Here is a 22766-nt window from a genome sequence, read left to right as displayed (position 1 = left end):
GAACTGAAGATGTTGAAAGTTACCACAGGCAAGCTCCAAAAATTTGTATTTTCTGCACTTTATGAATTTCAGTCCCCATACTACTGTAGTGTAAGTGGACGCCCGGTCATATCAGGAGTGAAAGGTAAGAAGAAGATATCTGTGATATCTCCTGCATTATCTTTATGATGAATGGCCCCGATAATTATTTTCCACAAAAGTAGGTGAAAATGTTAATTTTCAACTAATTTGTAAAAATTATGTGATGATCATTATTGCCCTTTTAACATTATTTTAAGTCTGCACTTTCTCTAATTGTCTATGTGTAAAAGTGTGTGTAAGAAGCTGAGAAATAAAGTGGGTATTCCCAAAATTACTTGGAGGTACCGATATTTGCATAGATTTCACTGTAGTCCGCACTATAATTAGATATGTAAAAGATAAAATGGAAAAGAAAAAAGAAAGTAGGAGAAGGAAACATCAAATTTTCTCATGTAAGTTTGCATTTATTAAACCAATTTTAAGAGAAATACTGTAATTTATATTATAACTTTCAGAAAATACAATATAATACTAGAGATGTGCTCTGATTCCCATCTTTTTGTATTGGTTTTGGATTTTTATTTGTGTTTTGGTTTTGCACCCTTTTTAAAAAATTCATCAACAGTTTTTATAAAACAGCTAAAATCTTATAATTTTGCAATATAAAACCCGTAATTTGGATTTAAGATCTGAATGCCGAACTGCGGAATTGTCCGAACTGTGAAGATTTCCACAGGAAATCAGAACAGCGACTCGGATCTGTCCGGATTCACACAATTTGGGTGCATTCAGCTTTCTGGGAAACCAAACCACACATCTTTAAAAAAAATGCAAATTAAGAGCCAAATATAATAGTGTGAGTGTTTATAAAATGTGAGAGAGTTTAGCAGTAAACTCTTACAATCATTACCTTTGTCAAGTTGTATTTTCAAAATAGGAAAATATCTGGATGAAAGTTTAAATCATGAGAGTTTTTTTAGTATGAAAAACATGCAAGTTTGCATATTCTTGGACTAAAATACACTGGCTTAGTTTGAAAAGTGTGAGAGTTTAATCTCACATATTCTACACTATCACCCTATTACATTTGCACCTAAATATCCTAAAGTCATCATCAAATTTAGCATCATTTTGTTTCTACTATTTTCAATTTAAATGTATTGGTGAAATAAAATTAGATTGCAAACTCCAACGGTGCAGGGAGTTGTGTGAATTATTATATACCATTGCATAATATTGTACTTGACCATAAAAGAAAATGACTTTGCAAAAGGTTTAAGAAAATAACAATATGAAAGCACAAAATATTACAAGAATCATTAGGGTTAATTCTAGGTATATTGTGATTGTCAATTTTTTATACTTGCAAATGATTTTTATATTTTTCAGCTTAATTAATTTAATTTAATTAATATGTTAATTTGTCTTATAGAAGTATTTGCACAGCTTGTCCTGTTTGAGTTAAATATAGATGATTAATAACAAAATTATTATTATTATAAACTCCTTGGCTTTCTGAAACACAACCTGCAGTCTATCAATAATATGAATCTTCAGATTTGGGTATAATATTAATACATACCAGTATTATTCAAGGTTATGTCTATATTTGATTTATAATGTTATTATGTTTTTGTAATATGAAATGATGGGCAAAACAGAGTACATTTTTTATTTTGTTAACTTTGTACAAACCAAATCTCTCTCTCATTCTCATTTTTAGAAGTAGAGATGTTGCCCATAGCAAACAATCAGATTCTATTTCACATTTACCTAGCACTTTATTTAGAATCTAATAGGTTTATCTCCATTTGTAAAATCCCTCACTTTAGTAAATATACCTACAGGATGTCTATAACTCATTTTAGAAACCTTTCTAAATTGATTTTAAACTGTTCTTTTCTTGCTAGAATTTCAATATGGGAAAAGATTAAAAAGGGCATATGTTTTTAGCTATAAAAACAAAAGCAGGGAAAATGAAGATAGCTTTTACTGTCTACTGTAATGTTATATAAGATAACAAAGTCACCAGTTTGTAGTTCAAACCCTACTCAATATTTTCCTTATCAATGTTAAATGAAAATTATTCTTACTCAAAAAACATAACAAGTGATTTACTTCTACATTTGTGCCACTGCAGATAAAAATATTATAAAAAAAATTATATATAATTCTGAAATGTGATGTATAAGGATCATTTTTTAAATATTTTGTTTTTCCCATTTACCCTTTTTTTACCCTTTTTGCCTTTTGCAGAACTAAATATAGATATTTTATGATGCCTGCAGTGAGAGATTCTGGGTTAGCTTCCTTCTCATAACTTGGGAGAACAGATCGGGTAGGCAAGGATAGAAAACAAGATTAGGTAAGGGAGCAGAAATCCACCACAGACCAGCCTCATAATTAGCATCAAGACAGAAAAGCTGATGGTCTTTCCAAAATTATTTGGGCATAGAGAAAGTAAAAATAAATAAAAAAAGGCTGGCCATTTAAGGGCCCCATTGCTGGTTCAATAGATAGATGGAACCACCGTCACCTAGTCTTACACTGGTAAAGTCCAAATAATATATACCTTGGCCTTGTGAAGGTAGGATACTAAGCTTTCACAGAAAGTGTCTAACAGTTTAATAATCTTAATCAGAAAAAGGGATTTAACTCTCAACACCTATCAAAGCATCCAAATCTACATGAAGATGGAAGTGGAAGATTTTTTTGTGCACATGTGCAGAACATAAATCCAAAAGGATGCAAACATCCATGTATATATCATATTTGAATGTTCTGAAAAGCAACTTCTAAATCTATTTAATCAATGCCAAAACCCAAACAGAATAATAAAGTTTATTTCCTCTCAACCTTGTAATGTAATTATTGAAGAAAACATTGGGGAAATTAAGGTTAAAAAAATATATAATCTCTTCTATGTACAGTAGATGATGTTCATTATTCTATTATTTTACTTTTTACATAATTGATATGCTATGAGGGTTGTATATAGCATATAGACACAAAACCAGGCAAGGACAGTTCCTAGGTCACTACAGTTCGATGGTCAACATACAGTATATGTTGCACTTTTTTAATTTATCTTTTCAATCTTTATTTATTTTAATTTTCATCTTCATTTTTAAACAGCAGCTCAACAGGTTACAGGATGCAAAATTACTAATTTATCACATATTTGCTCATCTCTAACCCAACAATATGTCCCCAACAGAGTAACCACTAATAGTAGTAATAATGATTTGTTTGCAGAATACCCTTAAATTTGTATGGAGAACAAGACTTACATTAATGAATTCAACTTGGTGCCATTTTCTACTCAATCTGGATATGTATTGTTAACTACCAGTGTGTTTTTCATCCTATATATATTTGGAGTGCTCATCAATTCTAGTATAATTACAGTGATATTCATGGATGTTCACTTACACACTCCCATGTATTTATTTCTATGTAACCTGGCCTTAGTAGACATCTGGTTTACAACCACTACTGTCCCTAAACTCCTGTACATGTTATTATCTAATGATAATACAGTGTCCTTCATACAGTGCTTCATCCAGATGTACTTTTATATTGTGGCTGGCGGTGCAGAACATATTCTATTCCTCATTATGGCATATGACCGATATGTTGCTATTTGTGATCCTTTACACTATAATGTGATCTTAAACAGGAAACACTGTACCATATTGGTATCTGCCATATGGATAGGAGGATTCTTAAACTCTTTTCTGTTTACAATGTCCGCCTCACACATGTCCTTCTGTCAGTCACATACCATCCACCAGTTTTTCTGTGATGCTAAAGCTCTGATTAACATATCCTGTGCTGGCAGTGAAGACTTTTATATTGTCATCTATCTGGAAATTTTGATATTTGGACTTTCCCCAGCAATATTCAGCGTGACATCTTATATAATAATTATCAGGGTCATTTTACAGATAAAATCTAAGGATGGAAGAAAGAAAGCCTTCTCCACCTGCTCATCCCACCTTACCCTCATCATTATGTTCTATACAGCAGGTTTGTCTGCATACATGATGCCAACTTCAGAATATTCCAATGCCCTAGAACAGGTCCTTACAGCACTGTACTCAGTTGTTACACCCATGATCAATCCTCTAATCTACAGTTTACGGACTAAAGATGTGAAACTTGCTCTGCTGAGACTACTTTGGGTAAAATTACGTGTTAAAGAATGATCAATTTCAAATATATTTAAAGCTGAAGGAGCTAAATTCAATGTTATCACTTTAACTTTGCAAAGCCGTTTGCTATTAAATAATTATTAATACATAATTTTTAGATTTTCCAAATTTTTTTTAATGTTAAAATATGATTTTTTTTTTACATTGGGAAACATAAGTAAAGCCCTGCAAATATACTATGCTCTTATGACATGCTTACTTTAATTCAAGTTGCTTCCAATATAAAGATATATATTAATATGGCCTAGTAGTTCCTAGTTTACTTTACAAAATGAAGCAATGCCAAACACTATGATTGATAGCAGGATGTGACCACGTGAAGGCAGGAAGGGGAGAGCCCAGGCAATCTCTCCAAAACTGATGGCTCTTTGATGGTTGAATTTAAAGACAAGAATATTAACTAATCTTTTTACAATAAAAAAATGTTTTTACCATTAATTCACTATTATTTTACTTTGTTTGGTAGGTCCATGGGAGGGTAAAAACACAAAGATATTTTAGCCCCAATATCTATAATTTCTCATCATTGCATTTTGTGGTATCTAAAAAATATTTATCAGGGCTATTTATTAACATTTTCATGCATGGACAAATGCTCCACATACTTTACTTCCAGGTTTGGACCTAGCTGACCACACATATACATTTGCTAATTAAGTTAGATTGATCTGACATTTGCAGAAAATGTAACCCATAGGGCGGTATTCAATTTTTTTTTTGGTCCAGATCTACCATCTAAAGTGATGGAAGACCAGGGGCCGCTATTCAATTGTTACTGCTTTTCGCACTGATCATGCACGAATTGGTAGGGTTTACCTGCGTAAATCGGCTACCCCCCAACCAAAGTGCTGGGTACAATCGCATAAAGTGCGGTTTGAGCGCCCAAGCAGGTCACTTTTTGCCATTTCATATCACACTCCCCTGGGGCTGTGAGCTGAAATGGAGTGCTGGCAGCTGATCACACCTGATAGGAGCAACAATTGAATAGCTCCTGTCAGGCGCGTAAGATGGCGATACAATTGAATACTGCCCATAGATTTTAATTGCGAATGCCATCTAAATAATGTCAACTCCAAATCGCTGCTATACTTAATTTAAAAAAAAAAATGTATGTAATTATTTTCTAGTTATCTCATTGCTACAGACTCATATTTTCTGCAGTTGTACCAAGCAGCCCCTCTAGGCATACCCATGACACTCTGCTAGCCCTGGGTGTCTTTGTCTAGTACTTTTTGCTGACAATGGATATAAGTTGTAATGCAATGTGGCTCAGATACACCTGGAGACTGTTATGATTAATTTGATATATGACACTTGTGTATATATATGTGCGACTGATTCTCTCAGTCAGCAAACAAGTGCAATGATGCATCCACTGCAGCTCTTTCCTACATCAAATTCCATTTACTGACTCAGTTGCACACAGATATTGTATACATTGTCACTTACTGTAGAAGTATTTTTGTATTTTTGGCAACTCACATAACTCTACTGCTATAAACCAGCCACACATCAAAAAAAAACAAAACAGATTTCATCACCGAATGCATAGGCACTAATTGCACTCACTGCCTGTATGTTGATTGTTATCTTATACCAATTTTACACCTAAATTCTGGGTCTGACCCAGAGTTGGAAAAAGATTCCAATCTGGATCAGACCTGGAATTTAGCCGGTGCTGACCCAGGACATTCCCGAGTCGGTGCTGATCACACCGGAGTCGGGTCTGCATATACCCGGATTTTCAGGCATTGAAGTGGATGCTTGAACATGATGTCATCTCCAAGCGCTACTGAAGCCAGACAAATCGGCTGGCATGCGGAGAGCTCCAGGGAATCGTGACCTGGAGCATGTCAGTCACACTGCAGGGTTTCATGGGTTACTCCCATGTTAAACACTGCAAGTAACCTGGGTTGGATTGCCAGGTCACTTGACCTGGCGATCCAACCGTCTCTCTCTTTACACCAAAGAGCTACCCGGATTAACCCTGCAATAACCCGAGTTTTAGCTCCAGTGTAAAAGGGGTTATAAGTGAAGTCATCAATAGATGAAAAAAGTCTGAAGATCCAGTCCCTTCAGATTATCAGATACTGCAAAGATATGTGTTTCAACACCAGAATGGTATCTTCTTCATGCTTTGAGGAAGATACCACTCTGGTATCGAACTGCATTGGCTAGGTGGAGATATTAGAGAGAATTAGATTTGTACCTGCCTTTGGGCACTTCTGGTTCCTTACTGCACCATTGCCTTTTTGTCTACTTATTAATTGTTGACCAAATGATCTGGTGAGAGTCCAATTTTAAAACTATTGTTTATATCAATATTCTGTATTTTTTATGCTCGAAATAACACTATTGACACTACTTGGAGTCTTGCCATCTATTTCCCATATATGCACTGGTGGGATTGGTAGAAAAACAGCACGAAGTGAAGCAAAGGAGCAGTGTGGCCAGACCAGCACAGGGTGATGTCCTTCCCCTAAGATGTGAGTTTGTCTATTATTAAGTATATAATTTGCTCTGGCACAAGTTCCTGTAGGTTTATAAAGACTTTTCGTATATAATAGAATCACACTATGGGATTTCTCCTGTCATTTAAGTATATTTGCAGTCTGTCAGCGCACTTCAGTAAATTCCACAACAAAGATTCAACAGGTTTGAAATGTATGGATATTCAAAAAGTAACACCTCACTGGAGAGGAGAATATCTAAATACAAAATGCAAGAAAACTGAAACAAAGTAGATCTACCTTCTGATAACAATAAAGCCATGTGGCATCAATATTGATATTAAGATTAAGACTTTCTTATAACAAGTTTTATACTCTTTAATATAAGCCAACTTTTTAATATCACAATCCCTTTACATACTGTACACCATTTGAGAAAAAATAACTAGAAACAAAATAATATATTGATATTTTTAAAATATTTAATTAAGGCCCTCATTAAGAGCCACTCGCTATTTGCGGTCGTTCATTCTAAAACAAGGGGTTGCTATTCAAATGAACCGTTCGCTGTTTGCAGTCTGTTCATGCCTCTATGTCTGAACGAGCGAACAAAACTTGCGTTCGTTTTTTGAAAAAATACTCCCCCTGGCCGCTCGCATCCTACGTCATGTCCGCTATTTATTAGATTAATCGAGTACATCGACCAGGGTATGAACTGCTCACTATTCTTGGGGCTGGTGTTTGCTACCACAATTTTGCGAGCATTTCTGGCTCTAAAATAACCCAGTGATGTGGTCAATGACGCTACTATTTTAAATATGCACACCCATAAAACGCCCGTTTTGACCTTTAAGCACACCTGCGTTCGGATCTCCACTCCCCATTTTCAAGCCCCTTCCCCTGTTACCACCCTCATATGCCTCATCCTGTCACTCAAATTATCAGGCATTTGCTATTTTGCGAGCACATGAATTTCGGCCGCACTGAGTGGTTCGCGCATGCGTATTACGATCCGTACGCATGCGCAGTAGGGCAAACATCGCGTGGAGCGAACGAGCAGCGACTTGTGTCCGGCTCTGAATCAGAGCCTAAGTCTCTAAATATGTGTAATTTTCAGAAAGCCCACACAGTGCATTGCCATAAGTGAAGATCGGCAAATCCCTCATCTAACTGCAAGCTAGGGTCTAGGGAAATTACTGTAGTAGGCACAGTGTGTATAATGAGACAACAGCATATCATATAATTCCTACACATTTCCACAATTTAATCCAAAAGGACTATAAATGTTACTGCTCTTATTCATGTTATACTATTCCTGTTTTTCATATGCTTTCTCATATTTTAGCACTCAGTGCATATTGTCATTACTTTTAGCAATTTTTTTAACTGAGCTGCTTGTCCTCTATTTAGCACAAAACAACTTATTATATTTACTGGACCAAACAATTTGTGAGAGGCATCTGCTGCTTATTCACATTGCATACTCATCTGTACACATCGCATACAAACATAGGAGGGTAAATTTGTCCAACATCTTTTCAATGTCAAAAACCTCTCCTAAACCAGATGTGGAAGAGGAACAATTATGTGCACATTTTTTTAAAAATTGGAAAAGCTGTATACACAAGAAACAAGACAGTGGTGGTAATTACCACCCTGTCAGAACATTTATAACAAGGAATGATTCCAAAGTATTATAAAAAGTTCCACATTCAAACCAATAGGGTTTAATTTCCAGGAAAAATGAAACTAAATCTTGGATAACTGTTCAAGAAATCTTATTTCTCTAACCATTGGGAATAAAAAAAATTTGACTTAAAACTTTTAATGAATCAATAGAGAGAATGGAGAAGAAATTTGAGCCACTACACATGATGGAATACTTCAGAAACTTAATGGCAATGACCAGCAGGATGATTGAAAAACTAGAGGAAGACACTGTCAGACAAAAACCGAGACAATTTTTAAGAAATATGGGAGAAGAACAGGAACTTCACACAAAAAGAAACAATTGAGAAGATATAATTTTAAAAGAAAATGGAGAAAAATAAAATGAAGAAATATTAGAATAAAGTACAACACAAGCTCATGGAAAAGAAGAGAGCCATTACTCAAGCAACAACCTAGAAGCCCAGGAACCTCAAGTAAATACAACCATACATCTGGATGAACTTTCCTATACTAAAAAAACCCTTACAAATTTATCAAGCAATCATTTAAAAAAGGATAAGAAGAAGCACAAGAAGAAGATACCCAAAACTGACATGTACTATTGGATAGGATTGAGAAAAAAAGACAACACAGAACACATAAAAAAATTTGCAAAATAGGAACTACCAGGAAGACACAGATACTGATGAAGATAATGAACAAGATTATTTAGAATTAATCTGGGGCTCAGAGAAGCCACCGAACTATACAAAATCAATGCAAATGAAATGAAGAAACAACATATTTGGAAGAGGGGAACAAGAGGAGGAAAATAAAGATCCAACAGACACTAAATACATGGTAATAGAAGAAAATATCAACTGAAACCATTTTCAAAATTGGGAGCGGATTTACTGCCACTAGCTAGATGCAATCTATCATATGTCTGTGCAATCGCATGCCCAGTATTTCTTAGAGAGTGATCACATAATGTATGCAGACACCCACCTGCCTGTCTTAAGATGCTCACTTATGCACATCATGTTTAGGAAGTGTATGCAACCATTGGTACATCAGGTAACATCGGAAGTGATCGCAGTGTTTGAGATTGACCATACCCTGCTACAGGTACTGCAAGCACTTCAGTGTAAAAACAAGCCAGGCACCATGTACTATGATGCTGTCTTTTAATTATGCACACCTCTAAAACACCATTGAGATGCTCAGGCATGCCTGCGTTTGGACCTCCACTTCTGCATTTTTAATGGCAAGCCCCTATTACCACCTACAAACAGCTTCCCCTGTCAATCTGTCTATGCTCTGCAAGTGAATGCATTGTGATCTTTTGCTAAGGTACTATGCATAAGCCCACTGCGATGCATACACATGAGCACAATGCATATGCATGCACACAATGAATACACAATGCATACCATCGGAAGCAGTGAGAATTTGCATCTTATCGAGTTGGTCTGAATGAGCTCCTTAGTTCCAAAGTGCTAACAAAAAAAACAAAAAAACAGTGTACTGGCAAAAGTACTAAAATTTGCATCAAATCTGGACATTAATAAGTTTGACCTTTACATAGACAATCAAAAATGTATTATAAAAGTCTGTATTTAGAATATTTCTAGAAGGACCAATTTGTGGAACAAGATTTACCTCCCACAGAATATTAACCTACAAATTTGAAACTGGCATTCATGTTCTGTCCTACCCATATTCAGGGTCCTCAATTTGCAACTTTTTAATGCCTTGTGGGCAAAGAAATTTCCCAACTTTCAGAAAAAAGGAAAGAAAAATTCAATTTTGCAGCAGAAGAAAGAAGGGCTCTAAAATAATTACAGAAGGACCGACAATTGGTAATTAAACCTGTGGATAAAGGGTGAGGAGTTGTAGTGATGGATATGGATAAATACAAATTAAAAGCTGCAAAATTGCTTTCTGAAAGAGATACACTAAAATATCTAAATATTTAACAAATCAATTTCAAAGACAACTAAGGGTCTGATTCAGAGTTGGGAAAAGAGTGAGATCTCTCTCTCAACTGATCATCTTGGTAAAACCATGCTGCACTGCAGGTGGGGCTGATTTAAAATTTGCAGAGACATTTAGATTTGGGAGGGAGGTGTCCAAACTTACATCTAAATTGTAGAGCAATAATAAATCTGGGCAGTATTTGTGGGTTACATGTAAAAGCAACCATTATTTACCCTACATGCAAAATATATGATGTATTTACACCCCTTGCATTGCAACATGGTTTGTCCAGGTACACAGTTAAGTGCTATCTCTCTTTCTATTCCCAACTCTGAATCAGGCCCTAATACCACAACTGGATGAAGGATTGGACATGGCATTTTGACCAAAAAATAATACAACTACATCAAGGTAGAATATCAAAGAATACCATCATTTTATAATCAACCTAAAGTCCACAAAAATTGTGACAATCCCTCAGATAGACCAATAAACTCAAAAGTTGGATCACTGACTTTCAACCTTTGAAAATATATTGATCAATTTCTTCAAATTTTAGTAACAAAACAAAAAAGTTTATAGAAATACACCATGAGCATCCTGCAGGTCATTGATCATGTAGAAATTAAAGACACAAGTTTTGTAACAGTGATGTCAAATCACTATTTACAGCCATCAACAATAATGATGGATGCGAAGCAAATCAACAATACTTGTCCAACCAAATAGACATCTCAAACTCACAGAACAATTTCATAATTAACAATATTGACTTCATACTGCAAAACTACTACTTCTGGTAAAATGGGGTATTTTATCTTCAAGAAAGAGGGACTGTCATGGGGACATAATTTGAACCCATCTACGCTAAACTGTTTGTGGCATGGTGGGAAGTTCAAGAGATCTGGAGCAACAATGCGTTCCATGAAAATATCATCTGTTGGCACAGGTATCTAGATGACTTATTTTTTATCTGGAATGTCCATAAGAAAAATTACTACAATTCATAGAATACATGAACAATAATACCCTCATTATGTAGTTCATAACAATATATAGCACAGAGATGGTAATCGTCCTTGATCTAGAGATATTCATAAAAGAAAATTGGATTCATACAAGAACACATACAAAGGAATGTAATGGAAACAATATGTTCTCCGATAACTGCAGCCACCACAGAAAACACAATTGAAAATATTCATGGAAGACAAAATTAAGAGGCTTAGGAGAGATTGTATGGAAGAGTCCACTTTTAAAGAACAAAGCAATTATAGGAAGAAGGGAACAAATTCATGGAGAATGGATTCAAAGAACCTGTCCTATAGCAACAAATTGACAAAATAATCAAGATGCATATAAAATACCTAATAACATATAATTCAAAAGATCCTCAACACAAAGATTTACCAGCAGCATCTATTACCCAATACAACAGTAATCATAAATACATTGAATAAATTCTGACAAGATATTGGCACATCCTGCTATTTGATAAAGAAATTAGAAAAATCCTGCCAAAAAGTCAGGGTTGTATACAAAAAATATCAAAAACCTCAAACATGAACTTACTAAAGGCTTCCTACCCATTGAAGAATATTCTGCTAATACCAGGAAGACTGGTTTCTATTATTGCACAAACTGCATGGGCTGTAGGAGCCAAGTATACAACACCAAACCAATAGAGGAATTCCAATCCAATAGACCTCAAAATGCTACAAAATTAAAGACCACATCTCCTGCGAAAAAGGAGTAATCTCTTTACTGGAGTGTCCTTGTGGGACTCAGTATGCTAAAGAGACAAAAATGAAAATAAAAACAAGGATCTTAGAACATATTTATAATATTAAGAGAGGTCTGAGCAACCACAGTCTGTCAGCATACTTAAGTAAATTCCACAACAAAGATCCTAAAGGTTTTCAAAAAGTAACACCTCACTGGAGAGGAGAAGATCTTATTTAAAACTCAGGAAAACCGAACCATATTGGATCTATGTTTTGGAAACATTAGAACCATTTAGATTCAATATTGAAATTGTGTTAAAAGCATACCTTTAACAGAATTATACTGTTTTAATACAAGCCAATTGAGAACCCAATTCAAGGTTCTTACACTCACTTACAAAGCCCTCACAAAATCCTCTCCCATTTACATATCTGATCTCATCTCCCTTCATACTCCTGCCCGCCCTCTTCACTCAATAAATACATGCCACTTCTCCTGCCATCTGATCTTCCACCTACTCCCACATTCAAGATTTTGCCCATACTGCTCTCTCCCTCTCCCCAACAGTCTCCAACTCTCTACAAATCTTTAAATGGTACCCCAAGAACCACTACTCAATCAGAGCCTTCCAGCTCTCATTCTTTCCCACTGATATATACTTCTTCCTCTCTGTCTACTACATCTGTGTCATACCTGTTTGTCTGCCCATCCCCTTTAGAATGTAAGCTCTCATGAGCAGGGCCCTCTACCCTTTTGTGCTTCTCTTTACTTATGCCTTCATCTACTCTTTACTTCCCACAAGGGATCCCAACACTTGGTTGCTTATGTCCTGTTGCTTATTTAATTGTTATAATCGGTAATGAAGCAATGTGTATAAACCATGTCCTTGTTCTATACTGTAAGTTATTGGTTTCCTGTCCACTTACTTGGTTATGTACTTTGTAAGGTATTGAAGAACCTTTGTGGTGCCATATAAATAAAGGATAATAATAGCAATAATAATAAAGACAACCCCTTTTTTATCACAATTCCATTACATAAATCACTTGAGAAAGCATTACCAGAAACATAATAATATTTTGATATTTTTATTTTATTTTTTACTTTTTACTTAAGTTTCTACACATGTGCATACTTCCTTTTTTGAGAATTATATAACCCTTGAGGTGCCATATACTGTAAATAAAGGAATAATAATAAAATAATAATAATAATAAAGACAACCCCTTTGTTTAATACAATTCCTTTACATACATTATTTGAGAAAGCATAACTAGACACATAATAATATTTTGATATTTTTAGTTTATTTTTAACTTTTTAATTAAGTCTCTACACATGTGCATTCCGCCTTTTTTGAGACTTCTATATAAAGAAAGATGGGAGCACAATATCTATTCTTGACAAAGCACCCCAGGAAGGTGGGAAATGTATTGGATGAATAAGTGGAGAAATTACGAAGCAATCACAGAATCAAACAGTCCCTCAACAGTCATTTTCACAAATCCCAGCTGGTGTCTGATATCATTGAAAGGCACACACAGCACATTGCCATGACTGACGATTGGCAAATTCTTCATCAAGTTTCAAGCAGAAGACTCACCAAACAGATGTAGGGCAAGCTAGCCAAGCCAAACTTTATTATAGTCTGCACTTGTGACTGACTGATGAAATTGTGCTTCACAGTGCTTCCCTGGCTGAATCATTATGTTAGAACCTCTGTGTCTATTTCCTATGTCAGAACATCTATGCTAGTTCCCCGTGCCTGGAATTAAATGTCAGATCATCAGGTTATTGCCTTAGCTCAAGTCTTATATCATATTTTTTATTTATGTTCTAGTATTCAACTTGCAAGTTCAAGCCTGCTCAGTTACATATATGCAAACTCTTACCTGTGTATTTGGACTAAAGTCTTCTGCTTAAGAATATCACCTGCTGCTATCCCACTGCAATCAGTTCTTGATTAATCAGCTCCAGTTTTCATTACTACTTCTAGCATTTGTCCGACTGTTTCTGAGTTCTGTTCCCTACACTGCCATTAAGTATTGTTATCCTGGTACATCTTGGTAAGACCAGATCCAACTTCTTCAGTTATTACCTGCAATATTCACTATCTGTGTAAAAGCTACAGTCTGCCATTAGTGTGCTGATATTATGACATTATATTAGTTATACAAGGACTGTAATTCTGTTGCTATGTTTTTAGTGCTTCTGCTATTTTTAGGCTTAGTTAAATTAGTAAGTCAAGGTGCTTCACTGTATCTTCTTACTGTATATTCAACCTAGTACAGTCTGTTATTGCTTTAAGGACACACACATTGCCTGTGCAGTCTATAGTTCTATAACTCCTGGCTCTAACCTGCATTTTGCTATTTGTTCAATTACTTTTGTAAAAAAAATAGCAATACAAAGTGCCCTGTTTTTGTCTGCAGCCCATCCTGTATGAAATTGTTAGTGCCTTTGATTTTGTCCTCAGCTCAGCAGTATACTTAGGCTTTCCTAGACTAAATCATTATTGACCCTTTTTTGATCTTGTATCTTCTGTACCTTACTATATGCCCTGCACTGTACCTTGTGTGTGAGTAAACCTACACTGCTTCACCTCCACATCCATGATACTCTTGATTTTTCTGGCCACACATACACACAGTGGTGAATTTCCATTGGGACTCCCAACAAATGTCTATTTATCATAACTTAGTATCCAGATCCTGACATCTACTACAAAAGGTTTTAGGTTCATTTTGCACTCATGATTGATGAACTCATTAGTTTAACCACAGCATGTATTTTCTCTGACACTAGTGATGTGGTGGCTGAGTTTCCTCATCAAGACTTGTTGTGAGTGCCAAAACAAGTTATACCTGCTTTTAGTATTGGACTTTAGGCAGTCCCTGATGCTTTACAGATATTGGGGGTTATGTACTAGGTAACAATTTCATGTAGTCATCTGTATTTCTGTGAAACTGTGGCTACATTTTTAGAAGCAATCAGATAGAAGGCAATTAGCCCTATAACTGATTGCTTCTTTACATTTAGCTGCAATGTAGCAGAAATAGAAATCGTCTTGGTACCTATTACATAACCCCCAGGGGATAGTAAAAAAAACTGCCTAGTTCAGAATGGGCGCTAAAAGGCTAAAATAAATATTTGCTGAAAGTATTTGGCAGTTTTATACCAAACATAAATCTCTCCAACTTGATGATGCACAGCCTCTCCATCCTTGCATATTACCATTTCCTGCAAACCAAGATACACTCAAATCATCTTGAAACCAGTTGTAACTTCACACAGACAAAATATTATAGAAACTCAAATTGATCACTGGGGGAAAATGGTCCTTAACGTTTTAACTGATAAATTATTTCTCAAAACTTCTGAAAAATAGTGTTTTTTTAATGCAATGATAAATATATTTAAATATTTTAATTTTGTAATATCACTTCCCACCCCCCCATTATAAATAGCCACCAAGTTGCAAAATATTCCCTGCATTATAATCCCCACCCCGCTAGTGGTAACAGATCCCCATGGAAAAGCCCCCACCCTTACCCTCAGTGTTAATGGGCCCCCAGTTCAATTCCCCCCATGTGTCATTATCTATGCACATTTTTATGTTTAACATATTTCCCCCAACAAAAAAATATTTATATGGCACCCCTACTCTCCATTACCAAAAGATGACCCCGCATAATGACTCTCTATGTGGCTTAGCCTCACCACCTCACCTTATTAGAGAGCGCTACAGATCTTGGGGCAGGAGAAGCTGATCATCAGTTCTCTCTTCTGCAGCTGATCTCAGTACTTGCAGAGATGAGCATATTTGTGCTTGGAGGGGTACTATGTTCTCCTCCTTACACTTTTACTTTAGGCACAGGTGCACAAGAGTGCTGTTCACACAGCATTCTGGGGCACAATTCTGGAAGTGATGTATGTGGTCTCTTACCATTGCATTACTGCAGGGGGGTCCATGGTGTCAGAGGAGATCCATTCTGCAAAACTGGGATACAGTTGGGCGGTGTGGTTGCATGTAATGCCTCCTTTCAAATGAAACACTTCTGGCTCCTATCACATAATGTACAACATCACCAGTTAAGTGGGTAAGACTATATTTGAATGCCTCTGACCTCTCTTTTGAAATGTTTGGTGATAACCAAATACAGAGAGGCTCTATCCCACTGGTATCTTGTATGGAAGCCCAAACCAATTGATAAATCTGTTGTATAATTACAGTGGGATAGTAAGGTTGGTACCACCTTCACCCCAAATGGTGGGAATGTACACAGTACATATCACCTAATTTTTTATAGCAAAATGCACAAATTATATTGAAATGCTGATTAATAGTTTTAAAAAAACCTAATATATTTCTTGTATTATGGACATGTCCAGACTGCTGTATGGAGGTGCTGCATTATTCAATACACTGCATCCCACAGATATTTTTCATGTTTACATGCTCTGGAGATCTCTGGGAATGCATGTAGTTTTGTACAACTGATTGTGTGAGTTGCAAATTAAATTACTAAGCATATTCTCCTGGTGCACCCTAGTTGCATCTCATTGCGACTTACAGTAGATGCATTTTCTACCAAAACATTTAAAAAATATGCCTGATGCTAGTAGAGTCTCATGGGAACAAGTGGCAGAGTAATTTCATCCAGGATCAATACATTTTAAAGTGTATGATCTTTCCAGGAGCTTTCTTCTTCAACATGCTCTTTTAAAAGTGGAGGTACCCATTATACATTCCAACATAATTATTGTAGGTCTGGACAATGATTTATAATTACAACTACACTCTTTACAAACTCTGGCTCCCACAGAGTTGTCAAAAGGACTATATGTTCCTGAATCTTTACAGCAATCTCTTTTGCAGGAGGTTAATAAAAACAAGGTTTCCAGTCATCCAGGTATTACAAAGACTATCAAGAAATTACGTTGTTTTGTATGGTGGCCAACCCTAAGAAAAGATGTTTGTGAGTAAACCTGTGAGGACATTCAATGGGTCCTCTGGAATCCTTACCCATTCCTAGTACCCTATGGATGCACCTTTCTATGGATTTTTTTGTTGAGTTTCCTGAATCCAAGGTTTTACCACAATATGGGTTATGGCTGTAAAAATTCTTGAACATGGCTCACTTCACTCCATTGGTAGGACTCCCTACTGCAAAAGATTTAGCCAAGCTTTTTATATATAATATTATCTGTTTATATGGGCTTCCAGTAAATATTGTTTCAGGTAGAGGCTCACAGTTCTTCACAAATTTTTGCAGATCTTCTTGTTCTATGTTGGAAGTCAATCTAAGTTTTTTCTCTGCATATCATCCTTAGACCAATGGGCAGACAGAATGGGTTATTTGGGTTTTAGGGCAATTTCTAAGATTTTATTTTTCACAACATCATAACAATTGGTCTGTTCTCCTTTCTTGGACTAAATTCACCTATAGTAACATGGCACATGTGGCTTTAGAACAAACACCATTATTTTGCAATTTAAGGATTTAATCCTCTATTGTTATCTTTGTAGGTGCCTTAGGAAAACATTGCTCCTGAGTTTCATGGACTGCAGTCATGACTCAATAAAATTTGGGGTAAAGTTCATTCTAAACTTATAAAAGCCACTGAAGAAGCCTGGAAACATGTGGCTAAACAGAGAACAAAATGTAACTTCAAAGTTGGAGATAAGGTGCGGGAAAAATATCAGATTTAAGCAACTTTCCTACAAATTGGGTTACAGGTTTATTAGTCCTTTTAGGTTTAAAACTAGAATCAATACAGTAAATTTCAGCTTGAGCTTCCAGCAGCTCTGTGGATTGCAAATACCTTCCACTGTAATCTCCTTAAACATAAATTTAGATCCATAACTTTTACCAATCAATTAAAGTGTAAGCCTGCCCCTGTGATCATCAATGAGCATCAAGGAAAATATAAAATTGAAATGATTAAGATAAATAAATTTGTTAAAGGTCAACTCAATTATTTTGTCCACTGGAAGGGCTATGGTCCAGAAGAGAAATCTTAGATCCCAGTTCAAAATTTTCTCTCCAATAGATTTAGGAAAGATTTCCACCAAATCCTGGTCATTGTGGTTCATTGACTGCTTCTGAAAGGGGAGGGGGTGATGTTATAAAAAGTGGGAGGGTCCGCATAATTCAGGACACTGCAGCTCAAATATAGTCTTTTTTACATGAATCAGGCCCTCTGTGCATTGCATGTAACTTTGTGCAGCTGATTGTGTGAGTCATGGGATTGAACCAGGTGAGTCAATCAAGGCTCTTTATAGCCTTATCTCACTGACTTTATAGTCCTGGTCATTGCCTGTCCTTCCTTGTCATATGTATGTATGTCATATGTATGTATGATTACTGCTGTTTCTTAGTCTTCAGTCTGCTTTTGTACCTTGTCTGTCAGTTTGGATCATATTGGCTTTAGTTATTCACAGACCACTGGCTGTTTACTGGATCTCCTGTAAGCTACCATTCTTCTCTGCAAGTGAAAACAGTGTAATCTATAACCGTATGACATACATACACCCATACATACATATGACAAGCAAGGTCAGACAATCACCAGAATTATGGAGTCAGTGAGACCAGGATATAAAGGGGCTTGATTGACTCACCTGGCTCAATCTTATGACTCACACAATCAGCTGCAATAAGTTACATGCAATGCACAGATTGCTTCACATTATGTAAAAAAAACTATCTTTGGACTGCAGTGTCCTGAATAATGTATCCCCCTCAAGGTTCAAACAGTACCCACCCCTTCTTTTAGAAAGAATCAATGGACCACAATGTCAAGGATTTTGTAGAAACATATGCTAGAAATATTTCCTAAATCTATTGGCAAGATGATTTCTACCTGGGTTGCAAAATTTCTCTTCTGGACCATAGCATGTATACCTGATCTCCTGTCTGCTAACATTCATCTCTGTAAGTGAAAACAAGTTCCGTCAACTTCAATCACAGACCTCCGATAAGTTTACTGGATATAATTGTTAATTACCACTCACAGCAGCATTTACTACAGTTTGCCTTTCTCTGATATAAATCTTTACATATTAACTGGATTTACTTGGACTGCCTCATATCCCTGACACTGATGCTTGCTGTTTTATTAAACAGATAAAGCTTTCTGGAATCTCCTCATGCACTGCAAACTGGCGAGTTACTTTTTCTCTTCATCATTTCTATGCTGCTGTGTCCTTTTCATACAAAATAAATAGAATGGATCTAACAGGATTGCTATTGTGATATGCTCACTAAGACTGTTTGAATATTGTGGGTTTTAGCTTCATACATTTTGTAATCTTATTTAGACCTTTTTCATAACACAGTCATTCATTTATTTTGGATGTAAGTCTTTCATTGGAATCGGTATGTTATTCCACTGGACCTAAATCTGGTAGATGACATACCGATCATGTAAGGCTGGCAGATGGAGATCCCGACAAGGTAAGTATCAACACTATCACTACCCCTCTCCCCCCTAACCCTAACCCTCCCATAGTGGTGCCTAAGCCAAATCTCCATGATGGGGTGCCAAAACTTAACCACCCCTCCCTGCACCTTAAACCTAACCCTCCCATGGGGGTGCCTAACCCTAACCTCCCCCTGGGGATGCCTGATATTAACCCCCTTCCCCTAGCCTAACCCTAACCCTCCAAGGGGGTTGCCTAACCATAATTCCCCCCTGGAGTACCTAAACCTAACCCACCCCTCCATGGCAAACAGCTCCCAATGCCTGGTTTACCTACATTCGGTATGCCGGTTGTCGGGATATTGGTGTGGGGCAAATGAAAGGCATCAGTATTTAGATGCCTATCTGTAGTCCCTTGCCAGGCTTTCACTGGCGGGAAGCCACCAGTAGGCATTTCGACTGCCAGCTTCCTGACTACATTCACTTTAAAATTCCTTGGTTTTAGAGTTACAAGTGTTTGCTTATTCTTTCCTGGCCATTTTACATAGGAATCAGTTATCTACAGTATACTCAAGTCAAACAACTATGCATTAGGCTATATCTTTATTGCAACACATGCTGCCTTAGTTTAAAATTGGAAATCACCTATACCCCCTTTCCTTAGTATAATGATTGTCAAGATCGAATTAATATTTGATCTGGAGACTAATAAACCCTCTGCTTGCTCATCTAATATAAAATGGCTTTCTTGGCATTTGTATAGTACGGAGGGAGCAGAAGAAGCTGCTCCACATTCTGTCCTAGACATCCTCCCACCAACTTTAATGAAGTTCCTGAAACCACTCTGACACTGGCTTCATCATAATGAATTATTTTTGGATTATTTGTCCATGGTGATAACGACATCATTTTCATTTAATCACTTGTTAAAAATGACCATCTGGAGCACGCTTTGCTGGTCAATCTGCCGATAACAACAAATTGGCCATGTTCGAGGATGAAGGAGGGTATGGACACTGAATGACTGATCGTTCAGTGTAGGCACAGCACACTGTGAAATGACTGCACAATTACAATGTCATAATCTTCCAATCGTTTCACAGTCTGCTAGTGGATACGCACCTTTCCACATCTCTTTTGATCTCTCTCTTTCCTGATGTCCATCTAACTATCCAGCTTCAGGTTGCTCTGTTCCATGCATTGTAATCTGTTCTCCGTGAATGGGAGGCAGACTAAGAATGACCACTAAAAGTGATTCATACATACCTTAAAAAGTGAATGTTCAGTTTCACTATAGGAGGAATAAAAATAAGATGTTTCCTTACAAAAATGTTTTGTTTATTTATAATAACACCAAAAATTACATTTTGTACTCATTGGAATCCAAAATTCATCTTAGTGGGTGTCACTTATTATTTATAGGTACATAGTTGTATTCAGTCGGTAGTATTCATTTGCTTCTCTGCATATGTAGGAATCATGTGCAAATGCACATTGTTTGGTTTGCATGGAATTCTAAATCAGCAATTTATAGAACATATTTACTGTATTGAAACAAACTTTTAACTAGTTTCCTAACACTTGCACAGGATGGGAACAAGGCAGATATGTGATACATGGTGAGTATGTGACAACCTCAACAGTCAGATGGATTTGATAAATGTTCTATCACCAATATTTATTATTTTCTGTTTTTTGAAAATGATAGTTAACTATTGAAACACAGTGGAGGGTTATACATTAAGTACAGTAAGATATTATGAAACATATTTCATCCTCCTGTTATTTTAGCTTTAATTAACAGTATATGGTTAAACAGTCTCCATTGTAAATTAGCTGAACGTTGGGAGAATGTGAGCATTTAGTAGAAAACACACACTATCACATTGCTCAAGTTTTATTTTCAAAATGGTAAAACATCTGGATGAGAGGTTTTCGAGCAAAACATGCGAGTTTGCCTGTTCTCAGACTATTTCAATGACCGTGTTTACAGCTAAACTCTCATCCTATTACATTTGGCTGCTAGGGGTGTATTTACTAAAGGTCGATTTTAATAAATTTAAAATTGATCAAAATCGATGTGTTTCTGGGGATAAATCACACATTTACTAACAGTTAACTTTTGAATTTGTTTTTTAAGTATTATTAAATATGTGATTTAGCCCCAGAAACACAACATCCATGTTGATCGATTTTGATCGATTTTAAACTGATTAAAGTTGACCTTTATTAAATATACCCCCTAGACTCTTAAAGTAATTGATTAAAATGAGTACTCGTTTGTTGTCTGCAATTTCTCTTTGGTAAAACTGAAAAAATGCTGCTAACATAAGTATTCAACCCCTGGAGACTAGGGAGTATATTTATTAAAGGTCGATTTTAATCGACTTAAAATCTATTATAAATCAGCCTTTAGTAAATATACCCCCTGTACTTCTGATATTTGATTTATCCACCTTTCGCTGTAATAACAACTTTATTTCTATTGGGGTAAGTACTGCAGGGTCGATTCAGGTTCGGATACTAAGCTTCGTTCTCTTGCAGCCAAAAGGGGCCTGGTATGCAAACTCCACGATCATGTCTGGTGTAAGGTTGCCCTCTATGTCTTAGAGAGTGATGGCAGAGCAAGCGCATGCCAGTATAAAGATGCCCACTTTTCTTTCTTTGCATAAGTCATCTCCAGGAAGTGTATGATTAATCAGTACCATCGAGAGCCATCAGAGCTGCACGCAGCACTTTAGGTAGACCCTACACCACCGCAAGCACCACCGTGATCACTGCGGGCTGAAATACAACCAAGTGACGTGTACAATGACACATCTTTGCTAATTATGCACACCCAGAAAACTCAGTTTTGATGCCCAGACATGCCTGCATTCACAGCATCACTCCCCCGTTCACAAGCATCTTCCCCTGTTACCAAACACAAATGGCACATTCTGTCACTCAAAGTAAAATACATTCTGTGTACTACAAGTGCACAATTCCTGGATGCAGTGACTGGTTCGCGCAAACGTGTGATAATCGCCCATAGTGTGTGTCCGCGGCTTAGCGTCCAGGTCTGAATCGGGCCCTGTATCTGCCTGCTTTGCCCATACTGGGAATTATTTTTGCCCATTCTTTCTTGCAGATTTGCTTCATATTGGTTAAAAGATACTTGTAGATTACAATTTTCAAATAGTACCACAGATCCTCAATCGGATTGAGATCTCGGGGTATATTTACTTAAGGTTAATTTTGATTGACCGATGTTGTGTTTCTGAGGCTCACACATTTACTAACAGACAAATTTTTATTTGGG

This window comes from Taudactylus pleione, unplaced genomic scaffold (genome assembly GCF_031769625.1).
Source record: "Taudactylus pleione unplaced genomic scaffold, aTauple2 ptg000061l, whole genome shotgun sequence".
NCBI classification, from domain to species: domain Eukaryota; kingdom Metazoa; phylum Chordata; class Amphibia; order Anura; family Myobatrachidae; genus Taudactylus; species Taudactylus pleione.
The sequence above is the reverse complement of the archived record's forward strand: the minus strand, read 5'-3'. Positions refer to the sequence as shown.